This window comes from Rousettus aegyptiacus, unplaced genomic scaffold (assembly GCF_014176215.1).
Source record: "Rousettus aegyptiacus isolate mRouAeg1 unplaced genomic scaffold, mRouAeg1.p scaffold_m13_p_11, whole genome shotgun sequence".
Taxonomy (NCBI): domain Eukaryota; kingdom Metazoa; phylum Chordata; class Mammalia; order Chiroptera; family Pteropodidae; genus Rousettus; species Rousettus aegyptiacus.
Genome location: NW_023416286.1, coordinates 26,814,939 through 26,837,010, shown reverse-complemented (window position 1 = coordinate 26,837,010; position 22,072 = coordinate 26,814,939). Strand labels below are relative to the sequence as shown.

Genomic DNA, 22,072 nt, shown 5'->3' with positions numbered 1-22,072 from the left:
TAACATCAAGTATGAAAAAAAGAATTTTCAGATGTCCAAGTAGAAAGAAAGGAAGTCTTCTACAAGTGGTGAAAAATTTAGGCTAGCCATAGATCTCTTCAGAATTCAGAGAATGTAGAACAAATTAATTCTTCTTGAAAAAAAAACACCAACAATTTTTGACTATGATATCTGTCCAAATATGTTTCAAATCAAAGCAAAACATCAGGAATAAAAAAGCAATGGTGAGAGGATGAATAATGTGATAATGAATTGTTTTTATTAATACAACACTACAGCTAAATTATTGTGGGAATTTTGGTTACAGAATTTAATTATATTGTTAGTAAATATAACAATATAATCAAATGCTCAGCAAGTAGGGAAAAGGAAAAAGAAGGAAGTATAAAATCATTAATTTCTTTAATATGTCACAATGAGTTTATAAACACAGAGCTTGTCAATAAAATGAGGTCTGTCCAGCAGAGAATGTGTTTACGTACACTGATATAAATCCTATTATATACAATATCATGGAAGAATCTCAAAAGCATTATGCCAAGTGAAAGAAATCATGCACATAAAATTATATATTGCATGATTCCATTTATAAGACTTTCTGGAGAAAGCAAAACTATAGAGACAGAAATTAGATCAGTTTTGCCAAGAGCTGGGGGAGGGAGAAGGTGATTGACTAGAAAAGAGCACGAGACAATTTTACAGGGTAACAATAATATTCTATACCTTGATTGTGAAAGAGCTTACATAATTCTATTTGCCAAAACTCAGAACTGTACACCTAAAAAGGGTGAATTTTATTAAATGTAAATTATTTTTCAGTAAACCTGACTTTAAAAATGAAATTTTCATGTTTATAACTCTCATATATGGAAATTGTTCCTATTTATCTTTTCTATCCGAATGTTCTTATAAAGAGATAAATATTAATATTTATCAGTTAACACTAATGATGATTATATATCAGAGTGATAGGACTTTGGGTGACACCTTACATGATCTCTCTATATTTCTATATTGCTTGATTTTTAAAATGAGCTTGTACTATTTTTTTAATAAAAATAAAAATGTCATTGCACTTTTGTTGAAAGCTCAAAATAAAGGCTCAAAAATGATTAATATGATCTGAAAAAAAAGAACACAGAATGGCATTGAGGACCTGGTAGAGACAAGATAATATGATTTCACTGGGAGATTGAATCAGCCTTCTTCTGGATTTCAGGCCACGAGATAAGCAGGTAGATGGTAGGTGACTCATCTAGATTATGATTTCTTCAGAAGAAGACCCATTTTCTATATAATCTCTCAACTTTTTTAGTTCTGTTCACACTCTTGACTCATAAGAGGTTCTAACATTTAGTCTTTTGTGAAGTCAATGTATTTCTGGAATGCTCATATAACAGCAAATTTCTTAAGATGGTTTTCTTATTTTATTGACATAATTCTTTCTCAGTCCTTGGGAGAAATTATTACATGTTTTATACAATAATTTTAGTAATAAAGTTCTAGTCATGCTGCTTATTTCTCTACAGAAAAAGTCAGACAACTATATAGGTAGCAATGAATAAATTGATATATCAAATTACCATGTATTCTCAATTTGTGCATCAGCTCTTCCACACCTGTCCTGGAATTATCTTGAGAATGATACCAATAGGAAGGAAAAAAAAATCCAAATGTTCAAGTAGTGTTGCTAGAAAAGAAGGTGCTATTTAGAAAAACTGAACGTGCGGATAATCAGAACTAGTTCTCAGGCTTTGTCTTTAAAGCTATTAAGGTTTAAGCTAGAAGCATCTAGTTTTTGTTTGTAGCGTTCTGATGGGATGTTGGGGATGATTAAAGAGCTGTTATGCTAACTGTTTAACCTGAAAGAGAAGTAAATGTTCACTCTTGCCCTTTCACATTCCTGCCTCAGAAAAATAGAGGCACTTGTTGCTTTAGCTCATGCTGCTGAATAAACAAGCATTCCAGGGAGAGCCAAGACCAGAATGAAAATGTAGTAGTGTTCACCACCACCCACTGTATAGCTCAGGGGCCAAATCTTAACCCAGACCACATCCATGCTACTGGACCCCATTTAGCCATGGCCAATTACAGCTCAAAAGGTTAGCATTTCACAGTTTACTTTTCAAGATCTTTTTATCCCTACAATCTATATCACCATATACAAACTTAAATAAAAAAGAACCAGTTATTTTTATAATTTCTCATGACATTCTTCAAAATGTTTAGAAAAGAATAAAATATATAGTAATGTAGAAATGACTCTTTGTTTAAGATTCCTCTAGAATAGTTTTGGCATCTCTAGAGGAAAAAAAACTAATATGATAAATGCCAAATCGTGCTTCACACACACCCACACCTTTTTCTGTTACACTTTTTGGGGATTTTTTTTTAGAGAAAAAGAATTTGGTTTTATTCATATAAGCTTCTGTAAAGTAAACGATGCTTGATTTTAAAACTTTCCATTTTAACATATTGGTACCAAAAGTCAACTTTCTCAATTTGTCATTTCTATTTAAAAGTTCTGAGAAAATCATGACATTTCTTCTCTTATAAATGATTGTGCTCCTTGGTAAACCATGTCACAAGCTGGTAAATACAAGTATTTACAAACCAATACAATGTGTAACAAGTGAACACAGCATGTCTATGGGCGAAGATAGAAAACTATAAACCGAGAAAGCATCTAGGCTGATTAATGACCCGTTCCCTGACTATGTCCAAAGACTTTTAAATCTCCTACTAGCAACTGTTTTGTAAAGAAAAATGTGAGATGTGTATCAAAAAGGCTAAGGTTTTTCGACTGTATCGAGTGACTTATGCTATTACTGTGGTGTGGTCTGGTTCCGCTCTACCTTCCACTGCTCAGGTCAAATCTTGGACGTGGGACTCTGTGTGGGGAAGGACACACTAAAAGGAACTTGGAACATCTGTAGCAAGAAAAGGAAAACAGCATGATGAGAGGACTGGGACTTAGGAGATCTAAAGGATGATTGAAAAGATCTGGGTCATTTAGCCTGGAGAAAATTGTGTGGCAAGGAGGAACATTGTCACCGTCTTCAAACATGTGAGGAGCTGTGCTTTGAAGAGTATTGCATATTGTTCAGTATGCCTCAAATGGTATAACTTAGACTAAACAGTTGGACACTACAGAGAAACAGATTTCACTCAGTAAGAGGAAGAACCTTCCACTGGTCTGGAGACAGAACGAGCTGCTTGAGAAGTGAGTGCTGGCTTTGAAAGTGCACTTGAGTTGTATTAGCAAAGCCTGGACAGCCATCCTGTGGGAAGCAAGAAAAGGCATTCAAGGATGGAGCCCTTGTAATAAAGTGTGGTTATTGAGTGAGAACGTGGATGCACTCACCTACATATATATTCAGTTCAGAAAGATGAAGGAAAAAAACACTCTAGGGGCTGGATAGAAGAGAAGGTGCTCTGTGTACTGAGGAAGTCTCGAGCAAACCAAATTACAGTATTTGCAGAAACACACTTCCCTCTTTTACACAGCTGTGAGACTGCTATAAAGATTTGGTTGTTTGAAGGATTGAAAAACTACTGTTTAATTAAGAACTGCAACCTGGCTTCAGGAAGGGGAAACCACAACTTACAGACTGTCCCAGACTGCGGTCTTTATTATTTAAGAGTTTGCCATTATAAATTCATACCATGCGGTATCCAGGTTTATGGACTAGAGACTTTGTAGTTTTAAAACATATTTTTCTTGCAATTGATTCGAAAAATGTTATTTTTGATATTTTAACAAAATGAGCTACTGTAACTTAAGTAAAATGAGTTAGTATTCTCACACAGAGGTACCATAACCTAGCGAGATCCTGGTATCATTTCGTTTCATATTTTCTGGAGAGTTACTAAGAAGATGTGGTTGCTGACATTCTTAATAATAAACCATCCAATTATTTATTCTTAATTTTGTTCCTTAAAAATTTTCTTCCTTAAGTTGTTGCATAGAAATCATTGCTTTTTGCCTGTTTTACTAAGTTATCATGGCCGAATCACACAGTATATATACATGTATACATTGAATTGTTATACATTTTCATTATAATTCTGATAAGTACAAACTGTAGAAAACCTGCCATTCTAGATTTTTTTTTTTTCATCTAGCATCCAACATAGTCCTTGTCCTAATTTATTTATTCTGAATTCTCACTGTATTTATCAGACTCTGTAAAGTACTTGTGCTGGGCTGGTAATGGCTCCCAAAGATATTTACCACTCTACTTAAGTTTTCCTCACTGTAATTTTTATTAAAGATCTCCCAATGCCTCACCATTTGCTCATACTAAAGCATTTCAAACCTTGTCTCCATGTTGACCACCACTAGCTATTCTTTTAAATTCACTGGTGGTTGTATAAAGTCCAGGTCCTGCTCCTTGGGCATCATTTTGTTTATTCCAAACCTAGTACTGAGCTCTACTGTGGGCTGTGTATTGAACATCTCAACTGGTCTCTGAGATTCAATATATTTACGAACAAATCCAGCATCACCTTGAACTCTAGTTTATCTCCCAGTGTCTTTCTCAGTCTCTAACCTAAGTACTAAGTGCTCATCTTTGATTTTTCTTCTTCATTTCATTGTACCCAATCTATTGTACTATCTTCCTCCTCTCCCCTGCCGATTTTACTTCCTTAATACTTACATAATCTATTGATTGTAACTGCCACTCCATCAGACTTAACAAGGCTCTTATTACTTACTTGTCATCTGGGCTATTATAATTACCACCCAATATATAGTCTATCTCCCGCTTTCCTTCATTCCACCCATTCTTACAGAACTCTGACAGATTAATTTTTAAACAATGTATTTATGAACATATCATTCCTTTGTACAAAATCTTCTAATGCCTATTCATTGTCTATTGAATTAAATATATTCAATTTACTTCAACTGACATCAAAAGGCTCTTGGCAATACAGAAGCATTACAATGGTTGACGTTTTGGGAGCTTTCCTGTGTTCCAGTCATATGAAATACTTCATGTACATTATCTCCTTTGATCTTCACAATCACTCTAGGTGACAGGGAACAGTACCCTTTTGGCATTATAAATGAGGGTTTTGAGGTTTAGCCAGGACTAAAACCAGTTCCTCTATCTCAGCAGCCTAAAGAGAGAGCCCATAAGAGATACTGACCCTTAAACCCTTCTCTACTTATATACCTTTCACGAGTCCCGCAAAGCCTTACTCTTTCTTGCCTTTCTATTTTGATCTTGTTCCTTCTCCATTTTCTCATCTCTGCCTATTCAGCTCATCCACATCCTTTGAGGCCTATTACGAGTACTAATTCTCTCAAGAAGTCACTTATTTTCCATTGGTGGATATAATCCCTACGTCCTTCAAGTCCCCACTGTGCCCCAGTGCCTCACTTGGGCCCTTGCTAACAGTACAGTATATATGAGTCTTGTTCCTCTATTGGCTTATATAATCACTAAGTATGGGTGTGCCTCCCTCTCATTTTTGTGTCTTTTTCAATATTTAGCACATTGGCTTGAACACAGTAGTTTCAAACCATTGAAATTTATTGAAATTTATTGAATTTCAATGCCCAAAGTTTCTACCTTGCTAGATAGGCTCTTTAAGGGTAAGAACAAAACTATAAGCAATTTGTGTATGTTTTATAGTATTAGACACAGTGCATCATACATAGCAAATATTGAATGAATGCATGGATGAATGAATAGAACTAAAGAAAGAAGTCACATAAGCTCCCTGGGATTGTTCAACAGTAAAATAAAGGGATTGGAATAGATTGTCTCTAAGACTCCTTCCAGGTCTAAAATGTTATGAATTTAAGATTCTGTATATTCTAGTATGTCTCCTTTGCACCAGTAAACAAAATATAAGTGAACTTTTGTATCTCCTGAAATTTAATCTGAGAAAACATTGTAACTATTTTATATTTATTTTATGTTAAACTTGATACCAGTTACTTGTTTTACTCTTGCTTATACTAGAAGTCCTTAAGCATTAAAGTAAACAGGAGTGTTTTGAATGCTCTAAGAAATTAACCTGAGTAAACAGAAAAATAAAGATTTTAAAGAAAATATTCAACTATGAAAGAACTTTGAAGTTTATAATGTTTTAGAATTGTGTCATGTTTCCTTAAGGGGCAAAGGTTACAAATAATCTAAAATAACCACTCAGACAGCTCTGCAACATTTCTTTTCTGCAGTCACCAAGCAATCAATGTCAGTTATTTCTCAGAGCAATGTCATAATTCCAAAGGATTTCTTTTTTCAAGAAGGACTTTGACTGGACATGGAAGCAACCCATGTCCATGACTAGAAAAATAAAATGTGGCATATACATGCAATAGAATATTAAAAAGGAAGAAAATTCTGACGTATGTTATGACATGAATGAATCTTGAAGACATTATGTTAAGTGATATAAGTCAGTCACAAAAGGACAAATATTGTATGATTCCACTTGTTAGGTACCTAGAGTAGTCATAGTCATAGAGTTAGACAGTAGAATGGTGGCTACCAAAGTGAAGGGGGAGTTAGTATTTAATGGATATAGGAGTTCGGTTTGGAAAGATGAAAAACATCTGGAGATAGATGGTGGTGATGATTGCATGACGACACGAATGGTAAAAATGGTAAATTTTATGTTCTTTATACTTTACCACACAAAAAAAGAACAACTTCGAGGTAAAAGGACATCTGAAGTACTAGAAAAACAAGAATGAGGGAAATACATAATATACATTCTTCTCTGGGTCAAATACTCTGACCAACTTTTATCTAGACCTAATGAGGTAACTGGTCTTGAATTTACTAAGGATGCTAGATGTGTAGATGCAGGAATACATGGATTAGGGGAAGATACTATGATTTCTATGTTGCATCATGAGGAAGAAGGATGAAGAGATAGGCTCCGTTTTACTTGGGAAAAGGGCTGTCTAGTGCTATCTGATATTATTATGGACTGAATTGTGTCCCTTCCCACCCCCACGCCACCCCAAATTCATATGCTGAAGCCCTAAACCCCAATGTGATGGTATTTAGAGATGGGCCTTTGGGAGTAATTAGTTCTAGATTAGGTCATGAGACTAGGACCCTCATAAAGGGATTCACTAATAAATTAATATAAACAGAAAAACATTTCTCTGTCCTCCTCCATATCCCCATGTACATGGCAACGGAAGGCCATGCAAGGAGAGAGCAAGAAGGTGGCCTTCCAGGTCAGGAAGAGAGATCTCACCTGGAACTGAACTTGGCTGCATTTTTTTTTTAAAGAAATATATAAGATTTTATTCAAAAATATTTGTTTAACTTATTTATTTTCTAGATAATTAAAAAATTTTTCAATTATAGTTGACATACAATATTTTATTAGGTTCAGGTGTGCAACAGAGTGATTAGACATTTATAATACTTATGAAGTGATCATCCTGATAAGTCTAGTACCCATTTGATACCACACATAGTTATTATGATATTGACTACATTCCCTATGCTGTACTTTACATCCCCGTGACTGATTTTACAACTGGCAATTTTTATAACTTAATCTCTTTTTTTTGACTCATACTCCCAACATGCTCTATCTGGCAACCATCAATTTGTTCTCTGTACGTATAAGCTTGCTTCTGTTTTGTTCGTTCATTTATTATTTTTTATATGAATCCCATATACAAGTAAAATCATATAGTATCTGTTTTTGTCTGACTTATTTCACTTAGCATAATACCCTCTAGGTTCATCCATGTTGTCATATGGCCAGCATTTTAATCTTGGATTTCTAGTGCCCAGAACTGAGAGAAAATAAATTTCTGTCATTTAAGCCACCCAGTTAAGAGGGCTTAATAGAAGGTTTAACATTTGTTTTTTTGAGCTTGATTGAAGGAAGTTGAACAAGTTGAAATACACCAGATATACTACCCACCATCACAACAAGAGTAAGGCATGAGGGACTGATTGTTGGTACCAGAACACACCCACTAAAACGGCTTAAGTTTAAAAAACTTCATTACATTCTATGATACGAAGGATCTTGGCCCCTCATTCACAGATATGATGAAGGTCTGTGACAGACAGAATCATAGAAATATGTATACTTTTAAAAAGTAAAAATAGTGTGGGAACACATTAAAGGGGAAAATATGAAAAAGAAAAGAGAAAAGGTTCAAATGCAGAGGAAAATGTTGGCAGGAGGTATTGCAGAAAAGTGGGAGTAAAACTTGTCAAATGCTTCATGCCCCCTGGCCTGTTCGTGTAACATTAAAATTAGATTTTGACTAATTTTTTAACATATTACTTGGCTTTAGAAATAAGAAATATATAAAGAGAGTCATTTCTGCCATTGGAATCTTTGAAAATAAAAATAGATTTGAAAATTTTTGTGAATATTACCAGTTCCACAGACAGTCTCCAGCTCCTCTTAAGAATGGTCTTAACCTAGGGCATTTCTGCCCATACCAATTAAACCGCATGTTACATTGAAGATTTGACCAAGGGTATCACAAGCACACAGATGTCTTATCCACAAGGCACCAATTTCCCCCTTTAATTGTTTGCCTGTCAGAATCAGTATCTCTCTGGGGTCTGCTTTTGGGGCCCAGCCAATAAGCTCCATTGTGCTGACACAGCTCAGCTTATGTCAGATAGAGTTGCTGCCTCAGTCCCCATTTAGGGAACAAAGCACTCAATCAACCCAGACATCGCACCCCATCGCTGCAGCAAACATTACTGTGACTTGAAAATCATAGACTGTCAGAGAATGAAGGGGGCCTGGGGACAGTCTCATCGCAGCCCAGCATTTTCCTGCAGAACAGACAGGAGCGGAGCCATCACACTGAGTTCGTGACAAAACCTGGTTGCCTCCACCCCCTGCCGCTGGCCTTCCTATTCTCAGGCTATTTCCATTTGTATACTACCTAGTATGGCCACAGCATCAGTGTTTAAATGACCCCTCCACCTAATCGTGTTGCACATTTGCCCTTAATTTCAGACTGGATAAAATGTGATTTATTAGTTGCTTGATTCCAAGAACCCGACACATGGAAAACAAAGAAGAATGAATGAGAGCAATACGGGCTCATTAGGGACACAAATTCTGACCCTAAACCAAGCTCTCTTACGAGTGATTGGGCAAAAAAGTGATGTCATTGAAGCAACTATATCAAGGTCAAATTACAGTGAACATTGTCTTGGCAGCATGGCATCTTTTGAACTCAATGCCTATGTCTGAGCAGTTCCCTACTATAGAAACCCCTACTCTATTGAACTGTTCCAATACACAATCACAAAAGGCTGGGTACACACTTTCCCTGGCCCTGTTATCTAGCTCCGCCTGTACTCAAGCCTCAGACATTCAAGTGAGAATAAATAACCCAAAAAGGTGAGATCTGTGGAGGAAAGTGCAGCAGTGACATAAATGCTCATTCTCCAGGCTTCAGTGGCCATAGTGTCAGGGGTAGTAGCTGGTGTTCTATGCTAGTAGCACCAACCCAGTCAGAAACCCTAGCAATCTGGTTCCAGCATCCGGCTGAGTCTTTGTTCAGGTTTCAATGTCTGTGGCCCCAGACAGTGCTTTGAGTGTGATTGACCCAGAGCAAGGCAGAAGGTCTTGGGCTCATCTTTGAGAATGTGGCCTTAACAATATAAAACCTAAATAATAATGTCTTCAGCACACTGCAACATTAATATTTTTTTCAGAAGCTAAAATGTAGGCAAAGAATAATTTTCCTTTTCCTTATGAAAATATTGCAAAAAATTTTTTTTAAGTTCGATAAAAATTTTGCAGCCCAAATCTTCACTTGGATTAGAAATAGCCAGAAAAAAAATAGACAGTAACGACTGATTAAAAAAATATATGATTAGTTTGTTGTTTTTGTTCCTTAGATTCCACATAAGTGAAATCATATGGGATTTATCTTTCTCTGTCTGACTTATTTCACTCAGCAAAAGTCCATCTATGTCATTGCAAATGGTAGGATTTCATTTTTTTAATGGCTGAGTAATATTCTATTGTATAATATAAACCATAATTTCTTTATTTAATTTAAAAAATAATATATGAGAGTGATGGGGTTTAAAATTTCAATGGATGGGTGTGGCCGTAGTTATTCATCTCACAAGAAGAATCAAATAATTATAAGCCAAAGGTGGGGGGGGGGAAGATTAGGATTAGGCGGTGATCTTTTTTAAAGAAGTTGGGTAAAATACATACTCCAATGGAGTCTATAGTAAATTTATTGTGAAATTTGTTATGAGAAACAGGTGTGAAAAGGTAATTTCAATTATTTTACGCATAAGGAAATACACCTAAAAAATGGGTAATTTCATACATTGAAGGGTTCTGAATTTGATACAAACTGTGAGGAAAGATTTAGCTGTTCTTAGTATATCCAGCAGGTATCCAGAATAAATAAGTTGTTGGATTCAGAAAATAATAGCAGTTAATGATGATTGTGTGAACACCCTCCCACAGAGCAAAGGTTGTATCTTGAAGTAACTTTCACAGCGAGAACAGGCTGTCATGGGGGCTGACCTCAGTGGGGCTGGAAATGCGGGTCAGAGAACAGGAACTTCCAATGGTGTTTGTTTTCATTTAATCATGGACACGAACATTAATTTTGAAAGTGAAGGGAAAGTTCAGACAATTGTGAAAGAGCAGGGCTTTGCACCTTATCAAAAGATTAAAAAAACGAAGCAAACTCTAAATAAAGAAAGAATGCCAGAGAAATAGAAATATTTGAGAGCTTATTTATACTGATAAGGTAAAACTTTAAACAGTGGAATTTTCCTGAGCTACCTTCTTTCAGAAATGCAAGTAAAATTTAACTTGGAAAACAATAGTGTATGCTAGATGTACCAAGGTTACACATTATAGAATAATTTTCTTTAAACAGCTAATAACTGTTTTTTTGACATACAGGAACTCCTTACTCATTTCAATTTTCTGCTCTTTTTCTAAATAGAGAACTATTGTGTGGTGTAATTAAATGATTGATAAGGGGTGTTCAGTGGGTGTTCTTTGTACTCTCTTCTTAGGCCCATGTGTCTGAAGTGTGTACCCACTGACAAAGAGCCATATTTCCTGCAAACGCTGAAGTCAGAGGGTTTTTATTCGAAAGACAACTTCACTGGTCAGCATGTGATGAATTTCACACAACAGTTCCCCATTATTCCAAAGATACCTGTCTTCCATTACTAATACTGCCTACGCATGGGGGAAAAAAAGTTACCACATGTCAGTGATTAGTACATATTACTGAACCATTGGAAAAGCTGTAGTCATCTGTAGCAACCATAAATACTGAAGGTTGAAAAGGATACATCTCATAACCTACTTACAACATGTAGCCGTGAATAAAATCATGGAACATCTATGGATATGGATTTAAGCCAAGATATGAGGGAATTAAAAAGCAAAAGGGTTTGATGATTAGGTTAACATTCTACTCAAGCATAGTGACTATAATAGTATGCCTTTTGACATATAAATAAACATTGTGTCTTAAATGAGTATTTTCATATTAACATCCCATTCCTGCATGAAGATAGAAGAAGGGTGATGGGGCACAATTCTGATAATTCTTCTATTTGTGTGATATCTAAAGAAACAGTCATATCTTAAGTTATTGAAAGTTTTAAAGGTTTACATTCTAAATAGATCATTCTAGCAACTGAAAGGAGGGTAAATGAAAGGGGGCAATATAAGAAGGATGATTAGAAAGGAAAATAATTCAATAGTGTTATGTTAAAGATAATAAAGGCCCGAATTAGTACTATTTCTGTAAGGAAGGCAAGAAAGAGAATTTATTTTTTAATTCTGGAATTAAATTTATTACCCAGTGACTTACTGAATGATGGGGACTGGATGAGAAAAATGAAAATATCGGGAATAATTCCTATGTATTTTAGAGACAGTAAAGCTTGGGGTCAGTAAATCAGTGGCAAAATAAATATAAAACATAGACTATAAAAACAAAATTAAACTCACTGTGACTACATCAATCTGCATGTTAGCCCTATTGCTTAGTCTTTATCTCTAGGGGGAAAAAAATCAAAGATGTAGTAGGAATAAAACAGGAGTGACATGGAAAAGGTGTTGGTTCAGCATGGGGTGATATTATTTGGATGCCGTGAGCTTTACTATAGAGGCCAAGACATTGTGTGATTTAATAAAGCTGCACTGAGCATAAATCTAAATAATGACAATGCTAGTATACTGTACACAGTGTTGTGCTTGATGTGATCGAATGGTAATATTCTGAGCCTCTCTTGCCTAAAGGATGACCAATAGAGCCATATAAAAAATATCATGCTTTGGTTCAGTGAGAGATTCTTTTTAGCTCACATTTCAAGCAGGAAGATGCTCGTACAGCTAAAGAAGCCTAAAACTTTCCTCATCCCAGAGAGGATGCTAGTCTCCAGGGCAGCCTGCTCTGGATCATAGGAGACAGGCATCAGAGTGGTCTCCAACACAGAGGGCTCACACTAGAAAGACACAGTGTGGTATTGCACAACCAATTCGAGGTAGACAATTAATGGCCCAGAGGTAAAAAAACAGCCAATATGGTCTAGATAAAATCACATGGGTTACACCAAAGATAATCCAACCTGGACCAGGGCAGACACTATTTTTTAGTCTCATGGTTACCCATTATTAATGGCTCTTGGATAAGAAGAACTGGTTGCTGTTTTCAGGACCCACTCTAACTTCTATACCATTCACTGTATTTTAAGCGTGTACAGTGATTTGGATATATATATATATATACACACATACATATATATATATATATAATTTTTTATTTCAAAGTGTGGATTCAGTCATTCTTAATAATCTTTTTTCATTTTATGGAGCACTGAGTTTAAAATCCACCTAGTAATCAACCAACCAACACTCTCAGGAATTCCCAGAAGTAAGAAAGTGTAGTAGAGTCAACAGCTTGACATTTAGAGTTGGAAAAATGAGGTAAAAGTCCTCTTTCACAAATTCTTTCTGAATAAGTAGATTTGTGCTTGAGTGAGCTAAATGTTATGTTAGAGTCCTATAAGTACTTCACCTTGAAGGTTTGACACAGTGCTTACAACTGTATGAATTTACTTATTCATTCCATAAGCATTCATCAAATGCTTACTATGCTGGATACTATGGAAAATTTATGAGGCAGCAATGAAGCTTAAAATAATGAAACTAGTTAGGCTGTTGCTGTAATCTAGAGGAAAACAGATGGGTTTGATCTAAGGTAGAGGCAGTGGAGTTAGAAGGGAAGAGACAAAGACAGGAGAAATTTAGACACGGTCAATAGTTCATAAGTCAAAAAAGCAGTATAGTACTTAGGACAAATCAATTGCTATACACAAGAGTAAGATTAAATAGGATAGATCCTAACTTGTGGCAAATAACAATCCTGTCCATTATATAGTGAGACAAGCAAATGACTACCCAGCCTCTAAGTCAACAATAGAAATTTCTTCAGCCAAATACCACTCCCATTCTCTTATCAAAGAGAATTCAACATGGATTTATATGGAAGTCGAAGGAGTCAGCTCTGTAAATCTCACCTGAACTCTATCCTGTACATAAAATGATTAAGACTTATAGGCTATGGAAACAATTATCTGAAGAATGATAAAAAAAAGCTTCATTTCTCAGTAATTTTGAAAAAATTTAAGACAAAACCAGGAGCAAGTGAAGATGAATGGTAAGGATAGTAGTTATAAAACATTTATAACATATAGTAAAGGCAGTGAGACCAGAATAAATGTGCACTATACACAAAATACATTTCTATTTGCAAAATGTATGGTTAATTGAGTTTAAAGACAGAAAATGCCTGCCATTTGCTTCAATACTTTGTATGTATACATGTGCATTTGTATGTGTGTTTATGTATGTGTGTGTGTTTTGAGAAAGATAGAGAAGAAACATGGTAACATTTCAGACCAAGAGTTTGATTCAGCAAATTAAAAGCAAGGACTAAATTTAATTCAGATCCCAAGAACAGTCCAATGAAAGCAGTGCAATTATCAAGTTGTCTCAGACACTTTTTATGAATATTTATTTTTTCTGGGTCAAGGCTGATCTCATTTGGTGCAAATTCAACAACTGTAATCTCAATTGAATATGAAATATAATAGATAAATTAGGTTGCACTTATTTATTTTCTTAAAGAATTAGCCCTGGAATTTCCTTAGTCCGTCTAAAGTAGCATTGTTCTATGGGGTGTTGCAAGTATTAAATCCACAGCAGGTTCTCAATATGGTGACTATCTGGTGCACGATGTACATGTAGTAAGTATCAGCTATCATCATCATTATTATTAATTAAGTACCAAAAGGAATGGAACATAACTCTCTTTGTTATAATAATCTTTCTTGGGATATGCTATAAGAAATGATTTGGTATCTCTGGATCCTGAATCAAAATCCTTAATTTTTAAGAGAAAAATTTGGGCTCTTTATGATTACTGTGAAGTTTTGAGATAATAAATGCAAAGCATGACCCCTAGTGCCATATGCTCAGTAAGTGGTTAGGAGTGCTATTGTTACTGTTATCATCATGATTTCATAAATTTATTTCTTATCCATTTTGGCTTGACATATGGATGCTTGAGGCCAATAGGCAGAAGTTACCCATGGTTGTCTGGGATAATATTTTGGAGAAGGCTAAGTTTGTGGTTAGGGTACATCTTTCCTTAAATTCCTTTTCCTCTCACACGTATGATTCTATACATATCTTGGACTATTTACATGACTTGAACATATATGGATATAATAATATTATATCTCTATCTTTTTTCTAATACTATGTCTAAGGTCTTTCTTCTAATAGATGATTTTTTGATTATACTCTAAATCCCCCCCCCCCACTTGACAGAAGTAATATAGATGTAGAATTGTTGGGATGATTTGTTGTTCATGTATTACTTCAAACACTCAGTTGTCATTGTTGGTTGAAGCCAGACCATGGGATAGTGGAGGTTCAGAACAAATTTCCTTGGTAGTGTATTTTCCCACCTCAAATGTTTTCCTTAAGTTGCCTTTTGGCGTTATAATGTTAGCTTTCATGGTGAGAAATTCAAAGAAGCAGTCATCTCAAATCCAATATATATATATATATATTTTGAGATTATTTATATTTGTATATATATATACTCACCAAAGTCTATGAATACTAGTAAGTACCCATTGTTTCATTCGGAGCCCTATAATATAAAATCCTATCTAAGAAACTTATAGAGCTATGAAGTAGAAAGGTTTAGGTTCTCTCCCAGAGTTGGTATTTATAATTTTTATAATATAATTGCCATATTTTGATTTTTACTTTGTCCATTGAGAAACAAATTTTGTGGCCTGCATATTTGTGTTCTGTTATTTTCTGGTGATTTTTTGTTTTTTGCCTATTCTTATACTATTTCTCGATGGTTGATATTTTATTTAAAATCATATATTATCCTTTCATAGTATGTGCTTTTGTTCATTTATTAAGCTAACTCAGTTCTTTAGTGGAAAAATGCAGGGGATATAGATAAAGACATACGTATATAGTTATAGACTTATAGCTAATCTCTCTCTTCCCCTGGGAATTAAATTGTGTATTAAATTTAATTTAGCTCATTTAAAATCTTCTTATATAAAGCTGCCTTTGTTTTTATAGATTCATTAGATTATGTTTTTTCTTGGTAAACATAACCATGTACGCAATTGTCCTTCAGGGAAATGAAACACTTAGAACTATGTTTTCAACATGGCTAATTATAATGTATAATTAAACATTTAAGAAACTTTAAGAGGTAATTGGGGAAAATCTACCTTAAGAGGTCATAAGGCAGAAAAATGTTTAGCTCTTTACACATTTCCACGCTCGCTCTTCTGAAACAAATACATCCTCAGGAAATTGCTTTTGATTTTCTCTTTTTGATGAGCCGAAAAACAGTAAACCTTTGAAAGAATTTGTTGGAAAATGAGTCCATCGGTCCACCATGTAAACCCAGAGAAGCTCTTAAAAGGATGGTATAGCAGTGATTCTCAAGCTGTATTGTGTTTCTTTCAGTAGACAATTTTTCAGACCTATAAAAAACAATGACTCCTTAACCAAATAAATTTTGGTAAGTATTTCTAAAAACTAGTAAACTTTTAGTAAAGTGAGTTGAGCCCAGGAGAATGAAATACAGAGCGCACTTTTGGCCACAGTGACAGCACCTCCATTCTATCAAGATAAAAGATAGATGTGATGAACAATGAAACACTGAAGTGAGGCTCTAAAATATATTCCCTAAATAAGTAAATGCACATATATGTGTGTGTGTATGTATATGTATATATACATATATGTATATATACACACATATATATGTATATATACATATACATACATATATATACACATATATTTCCCACTTCCCATTCCTCTTTTTTCCTCTTTTATAGATAAAAATTAAGTCAAAGTAATACATTAAAAATCTTTGAAGCAATTCTTTAATATCTCATAACTACAGCCAAAGATTTTGAAGGACTATGAGGGTTAATGTTGGGATGCTATTTCACTGTCACCCAGTTCAATAAATAAAGCTGTAAAAACTTCAATCGTGAACTCTAAAATAGAGAAACATGCAAAGAAATGGAAACTTTCAACAACAGTTTGCTCAGTTTGCTTTTCTGCTGTTTTTTGGTTTCTATTAATCAACATCCACTGATTCAGCATCATGCTTGGCTGTGTGTCTAACACTATTCAGGATATAATGACAGGAAATTTTAAGATACATCCAGTACATGATTCAGCCTAAATTCCAACCAAACCAACCTGGCTGTGTAACTCTGCTCTTCACCACCACTGACTCTGTTCTCTGCAGTAGGAATGATACTGCAAAGAGTAGCAGTAGACAACAACTGGTGTCCTAACTGAGGTATTTATAAAATACATAGTATTAGCTGAAGATAAGGGCCTGGCCACACTCCCATTTTCAACATCTTCCTGTGTTATCTATTCCTTATGGAAAAGAAATGCTGATTCCACAATAGGGAAGCCTTAGTCAATCATTAGAAAACTCTTTTAAACATTCGTCACATTTTCACACCCCGTCGGCCATAGAGCACCACTACCCACTGCATTCTATTCGCCTTCTGCTTTCGTTCTTGCTCTGCCTCAACCTTGCAGTCCTAATGGATATCTGTCCCTTTTCTGCTTTAAATATTTAAAAACATGTATATTGAGTAAATTAACTAATACATTTTCATGTATTTCCCCCGTAAGTGTTTTATATTTATTTTGTCAAACTTCAAGAAGAACTCTGCTGAGATGTTATGCTTGATTGGTGTGGATATTAGTACACTTTCTCAATCATTTATAAAGATTTTTATTTTATTTGTTAAAGAATTGTTACCATCCCTTTTCCCCAAAATTTAACCTTTCGAATTTTATCCAGTTCGCAGAAGTCCATACAATGTTAAGTCTATAGTGAGTTATGTAATTTGTGAACCTCACTGTAAGGGTACATTAAGAATAAAAGCCTTGCTTTTTAACCCTTGACCTAGATTAAAGGATCACTCACTGTGGCAAATGGCTGCTGAGCCCTTTATATATGTTATGATAAAGTGAATGTGGTATAATACCTTTATCCTTAAAAGCCTTCCACCTAAATTCATATTTTCATTCTCACAGTATAGCTACTGGGCAAGTATTTTATCCTGAAAAATCAGATGAGGAAAATGAAGAGCACAGGTTTTGTTCAAATAACAAAATTGTAATAAAATGAGTATACCACTTTTTGTCTTCATTTCTAGTGCTAATCATTTAATTTCTTTGTGAGACAGAACAAATTAATAAGGAACTAAACTTTGACATTATTAATGCTATATTATCTTAATTCTCAAAAAATGTTTTGGTTGTTTTAATAAGAAACTAGTTTTGTTTTTACCTGGAGATAAATTAATTATGTCAATTTAAGAAAGTTGTAGTAACATGTATATAAAAATGTTTTGTATAATTCTCCATTTCTCAATTGGGGTAAGAAAAAAATTGACTTAAGTAAGACAAAACCTCTTGGTTACGCTAAACAGAATGTTAAAATATAAGTCTTACCCATATGTCTTAATAATCAGGAAGAACACTATGTATTGTCACAGAATGTAAGTATTCTGTAATGCAGTTTAGTTGATGTATTCTATAGCTACTTAAAGATGAATACTTTCCATCTAAGAGTTTCTACTTGAGCAAAGTAGGAGAGAAAAGAGAGTATACGAAATGAGAAGCTGAACCCAGATGGAAAAAACATGATGACCACTGAGATCCTGGCAGCCACCTTTTTCAAGTCCTCCATTTTTCCATGCTGTTATAAAGCAAAAGAAACTCACTCACTCTCCCACCCTTTGGAGAATACCAAGAGAAAAAATTGATCCACTGACGAAGCACTTACTATCACGAGCAGTTTGAAATGTTAGACAACAAATAAAAGCATTGAGCACTAACCTTTCAGAATTGAATGCACCTAATAAACAGCTGAATATTGCTGACATTAACACCTATTATTGTGCATTGGTTTTATGGATATGACAAACTCTCCTGGATGATGAACATTTTGTAATTCAAAGAATGACTCACGGAAAATATAGTTTTCATTTTCTAAAGTGCTGTAGGATTGCATTTAGAAATGTCTTGCTGTGTTGAAATTGATTCAATTCGAATGGCAAACTGAGAGCTACAATAAACTTTAAAAATGTACAAGTGTGTTTTGCTTCTTTTATCTGTTTGAGAAAACAGAAGCAAACAAATATAATAATGTTCCTGGGACCCATTGCACAGCGATATCCTATTACATAAACAAACATCATATAAAACAGTCATGATTACCACATCTATTTATGGAACAAATAAATATAGACCATATAAAGCCAGTTTTAAAAAGATGTGAGATGGCATCCGATAAAGCATTACCACTGAGGTTCATTCTGTCCCAAACTTTTTGAATATTTATCTTGATTTTTATTGATCTAATAGGCAAACATCAAGATTTTTGATAAGTATATGCTAAAGCTATGCCAAAACATTCACCAAGTGATTCTTTTAAGACAAGTCTAAACTAATACAGTTAAGATAAAATTATATTTACACTTGTTAATTTGGACTCTGGTTTTCTCTGATCTTGATATTGTGTTGAAAGCCTTAAGCAATCACCTACCACCAATAACTGTCTCAGTTAATTTCTTCTTAAGGATTTAATTAGATCTTACTCTAAGAGAATGTCGACTTGTTGGTCCCACCAGTAAAGGAGCAGTTAGATAAAATAATTTCTTAACACCAAGAAATATCTTTATTTGGGATCTTAAAAGCAGATTCTCATCATTTTGGATTTCAGAAAGTATGAATGACTTTTCAAAGACCCATTCATTGCAATGATTTATTTTGAATGCATTCCCAGAAAAATAAAACTTTTTGAGCTTTGAAGATTAAATTAAAAAGTTTATGCAGAAAACATAACTTAATCTTTATAACATCCCCCCTGTGGGAGATGGTTAACTCTAAGTCACTCTGAATTTAATTATAGCAGCTCCCCATAAAAACATACACATTTCTTAAAGTTTTCAGCACACATGCTTTCAAATATGTTCAACTATTTACATAAAAGGTTAAAAGAAAGTAAAGAGAGTAAATTTGGAACACCCAAATAGGTAGGTTTTAAAGTACTCCTTTTCCAGTCTGAAATTCCATCTCATATAACTGGGTTATTTTTACTGTAGACAGTAACAAGCCAGATCTAGCTTTGTCAAAGTTGCAACATCCAACTATAAACAAGTAAACATACAAGACACAAAGATAAAGACCTAGCTTCCATTTTTCTCTAGGCAACTTAGAAATGAGTATATTTTCTCTTACTTTAACTTCTGAAAAAGAAAAATAATCTTATATAATTACACTGATTGTTGTTCCACTAAAACTTGGCTGAAAATTTTGTTACAGTATCATTTCCCCATTCCAGTGTAATTTCTATATTCAAAGGTTTTCATTATTTTTACCCTTTCTTAAAAGTATGCTTTTATAATCTAGTCTACATAGTTGTCATTCTACTATATTACCTAAGAGAAGCCACTCATTAGCCTTGCTTTATAACAAGTTATAGAGGCACATACCGGAAAGTTATTCATCAGCTGGTTCAGAAGCTGATAATTTATAAATGTGCAAATATCTGAGATTTGGGAATGAAAGGTACTATTATGTTATTACCATGAATGTACGATTACTGTAAATACTGTGGTAACCCAGGCCTGAAAGAATCTATTAAGCTAATGTTATGCGTTCTTTGGGTTTTGAGGTTTTGAAACTCATCCGTCATTCAGTGCCAATCGACATTTATAAATACCACAAGCCTGACTATTAGGCAGCTTTGCTTCATTTCTCTGCCCCTCCTTTTCCCTCTTCCTGCCCCACCGTCTTTATCTGACCCCTGTAACCAATCATGACTTGTTTATTATCATTTGAAAATAGTGTTGAAATGCTTATACACAATCAATTCGTAATTAATTGGAAATGACTTTATGAAACTGTTTGATCCCCGCTGGTAAAGGAAAGCCTGGGTTATGTCTAATGGATTTTTTCCATCTCCTTCAGTGGTGATGTGTGGCAAAACAATTGTAAATGAAGCTAGAGTGTGTAATGCGTTATGGCACTCAAGACAGATGTGAAAGACAGTTAAGGTCAATGAAGGCTTTCTTCTGAAAGGATCTGATATCACTTTTCAATTTTTCATATTAATTTAAGATATTGTCTGGCTTTTCCATTGCTTTCAAAACATTTTTATGTAATTAAATGAACTAAATGAATAATGGCTTTAAGAGAGAGATCTGAATGGATCGGAATGGAGCTGTGCTTGGTTTCATTTCATACCTGTCTTCCTCCATGGGCAGTACCGCAGATTCATATGTATTTTATCAAACACCTTGAAAAGCATTTTCTTAAACTGTATGATTTGGGAACATTTTGCTTATTAGCTAGAAGCCTAAATGATAATCTGCTCAAAATATCATATGACGGCAAACTGCTCACTGTGCTTTGGGGCGGGGGCGGGGGTGGGGGGAGGGAGGAGGAGTCTACTAAATTTGGGGCGGGGAGGGGGGGAGAGGGAGGAGGAGTCTACTAAATTAGACTGGAAAAATCGGGAGAGTTAAGACAAGTAGGCTAGATTGCAGTCACACATTGACTTTTGACATCTATTTCTTTTGCTTTTTTTTTCTACATTTCTCTCTTTTCCCACCCTCCCTCACCCTTTCCATCTCTTTAGTCCCTTAGTCTTTCTTTTTAGAAATATTTATTAAAATTTTCTATTTGTTAGTCTCGTACTCATGAGGAAAAAATAACAGGCCCCACCCTCACAGGCTTTAAGACTAATGGAGAAGAGATATTAATCAAATAATCACTCAACTGAATGTTTAATTACAAAGCAAGATAAATACTCTGAGTGAAAAAGGCATGGCTCTAGAAGAGGGCTAAACAGAAAACTTAACACCGATAATTTTGAATGTTTGACATTTGCAGGAAGTCTTGGATGTGGAGCAGCATTTAAGCTATAACATGAAGAATGTGGAGTTTACGAGATGAAAAGAAGTTGGAGGAAGAAGTAGCACATGCAAAGGTCCCATGGCGAGAGATTTATATAAATTTGCGTAGCAAGAAAGCAGAGTGAAATGATGGTAGTTTGAAATGAGGTTGAATAAGGTATGTAGAAAGGTCAAATCAAAACCACAATGGGATGCCTGTTAGAAGGCTAATATATAAAAAATAACAAGTGCTGGTGAGAATGTAAAGAAATGGAACCCTTCTGCAGTGTTGGTGGAAAGGTAGAATGGCATAGGCACTTTGAAAAATAGTATAGAGGTTCCCTAAAAATTAATAAATGAACCAGCAGTCTCATTTCTGGATATATATACAAAAGAATTGAAATGAAGATCTCGAAGAGATATCTGCACCCACATGTTTACTGCAGCACTATTCACAATAGTCAAGATATGAAAATAATGTAAATGTCCATTGATAAATGGAGAAAGAAAATGTAGTATGACAATCTATGGAATATTATTCAGCCTTAGAAAAGAAG

At 34.6% G+C, this 22,072-nt stretch overlaps 1 protein-coding gene across 1 annotated transcript in view; it reads right to left on the bottom strand.

Annotated features, from left to right (window-relative positions):
• The window catches only part of SORBS2 (sorbin and SH3 domain containing 2), a 300,348-nt gene that overhangs the window by 248,487 nt on the left and 29,789 nt on the right, over positions 1–22,072 (bottom strand). The gene's annotated exons all lie outside the window — the stretch shown is intronic.